At 40.1% G+C, this 2,701-nt stretch overlaps 1 pseudogene; it reads left to right on the top strand.

The window, feature by feature from the left end:
- The first annotated feature begins 398 nt into the window (after positions 1–398).
- On the top strand, positions 399–1,855 carry LOC149265978 (BTB/POZ domain-containing protein At1g67900 pseudogene; annotated as a pseudogene).
- The last annotated feature ends 846 nt before the right edge of the window (positions 1,856–2,701 follow it).

Below are 2,701 nucleotides of genomic sequence, written 5' to 3'. Positions count from 1 at the left end.
GTGGATCAGAGACAAATATGAAAGAAAGCTTTTTTTTTGTCCTGTGGACTCTACCACAAACCAACAACAATGTTCAGGGTATCTGGGTGCTAGCCATTCTTCCAAGGAAGGAAATTATCAAATTGATGACTGGAGTCCATTTATCAGTGCTAATTCAACAGGGGATTGGCCTGCTTCTAATCCTTCTAGCAGCATGGGTGTTTGGGATCCTTTTAGCAGCGATGCAACTCAATCAAATAGGTAAGGTTGTTACAGGTCTGATTTCGTAGTAGGCTGCTACATGTATGATTTCACAGCAGACTGTTACAGGTCTAACTTTGCAGCAAAGTTTTGATTTTGTAGCAACTGTTTTAAACACATAAGAACCCTATAGTTGTAGCAGCCAACAAAATAACTTAAATATATGGTAAGGGATGTGCACCAATCGTGAACTGGAAATTGATTTGTATTGGAGAATAATGGTAGCTATTAAATCCACAGGAAAAATATCCCATGAAATCCTTGGAGAAGCATTAAGAGTATATGCCTTTCATTGGTTACCGGGATTGTCTAAAGAGCAGAGAGAGTCTGCCAAGTTAAATACTCACAGTCATTCCACTGATTACGTAGAGATTGCAGAAAAACATCGATTCCTTTTGGAAACTATTGTTAGTTTGCTACCTCCTGAAAAGAATTCTACTTCATGCAGCTTTTTGCTGAAATTGCTGAAGGCAGCAACTATATTGGGTGCTTCAGTTTCGTCAAAAACACAACTGGCTAGACGAATTGGGTTGCAGTTAGGGGATGCAGAATTGAATGACCTCCTTATTCCTTCCCTGTCTTATGCCAGTGAGACTCTTTATGATGTGGACCTTGTGCAGACAATATTGGAGTATTTCATGAGAGAGAGCATGAGTCCTCCCACCAGCCCTGTCCGGTCAAAGCATACAAACATGAAGCGTAGATCAAGGTCAGCTGAATTTGTTAATTTTGTGGAGAAGAGAATACCTTCTGCAACCTACAACTCAAAGCTAAAAGTTGCAAAACTGGTTGATACTTATTTGGGAGAAATTGCTCGAGATTCAAGTCTGTCTATTCCTAAGTTTGTAGCTCTTGCAGAAATTATACCTGATTTTGCACGCCCAGTTCATGATGACTTGTACAGGGCCAATGATACGTACCTGAAGGAACATCCTGGTTTGACTAAAAGTGAGAGAAAAAGAATATGCCGGCTTTTGGATTGCAAGAAGCTTTCAGTGGAGGCTTGCATGCACGCTGCTCAAAATGAACAATTGCCACTTCGAGTTGTAGTGCAGGTACTCTTTTTTGACCAGGTAAGGGCTGCAATGTCTAGTGAACGTCTGAATAAGTTACCGGCTAATATTAAAGCCTTGCTGGCTCAAGAAGTTGCTCAGTCAAGTGCATTCAAAGATGAATTGGATTCTGGCAATGAGAATTTTGAATCGTTAAGAAGTGATCTAGCAAATATGAAGCTGCAGCTTGCAGAGTCAGAGAAAGAGCATAGTGATAAGGGACAAGAAGTAGCGAAGAGTACAAGGTTAAAGGGAATTTGCTCTTCTATACCTTCCAAGTCTAAGAGGATACTTAGTAGAATATGGTCAAACAACTGGAATAGTAATAAAAAGCATCGAGTGCTTGATAACATCAATGGGAATCTGTAGACTTTAACATGGACAGCTTCTTATTTAAAAGAAGAAGGCTTTGCATACAATGGGTGCTTGGTTGGTCAGGCCAGCATGCTTGCATCAATTTCCCTCATATGGATGACATTGAGAACTAATCTTCAGAGTCAAGAAAAGTAGAGGTGCAAGCATTTTTCTCTGGTTAGCTGCTTGCTACTCTTGTTCAACCTTCATAGGCTTGTATCATAACTGAAAAGTGTGGGGCGAGGAGGGATCGGTGGATCTGGTGACGGTAGCCCAAGCAGTTCACTGGTTCGACCTCGATTACTCTCAAGTTAAACGCCTCCTGCGGAAACCAGGGGGTGTGATAGCCGTGGACTTATTTGGGTCATACCATCAATCCTGCTGTTGATGCAGTATGTAAAGATGTGTGGGAATCAACCAGACCTTACTGGGACTCCAGAGCTGAGTATGTGGCACAAGGATATCGAACGCTGCCCTTTCCCTTCGAAGCTGTGCTAGATAATGGGCGGGGAAGCGAGGGTAATCCCATGGAAATGGAGATGGAAATACAGGTGTCGTTGGAAAAATTGTTGGGATTTTTCAAATCTGCGTCTGCTGTGGTCACCGCGAGAGAGAAGGGCGTTGACATCCTGAATGAAAAGGTATGCACAAGGTATTTATATCTTGCTCATGTGGAATCTGTATTCATCTTTTTATTTTATTTTTTATTTTTTTTAATTGTTTTCGGCGGTTTGTTAATATTCTGTATTTTAATGCTCTATTCAATTGTAAATAATGCTAGAGAATTGCGACGGAGGTTATTTGGGAGATACAGGAGGTATTTTTAGTTTATATTGTTAGAATTTTATTCTTGAAAGCTTGTAACAATTTCATGATTATGTTTTTCTATATATTTTTTTCATTTTGATTAAAACAGTGTTGGCATTTTGGGAACTCGAAAACTTATATTTTTTTTGTGTAAATCTTGATACTGATTATTTAAGTTCTCGCCAGACGAAATTGCAAGGGATAAACGAAGGAGGAGGTCGGAGGTTGTCACATTAGTTAGAGATTTT

This window comes from Pinus tabuliformis, chromosome 6 (genome assembly GCF_031772625.1).
Source record: "Pinus tabuliformis cultivar Carrire ecotype Pingquan chromosome 6, CPIR1, whole genome shotgun sequence".
NCBI lineage: Eukaryota > Viridiplantae > Streptophyta > Pinopsida > Pinales > Pinaceae > Pinus > Pinus tabuliformis.
This window is presented reverse-complemented; position numbering and strand designations above follow the sequence as displayed.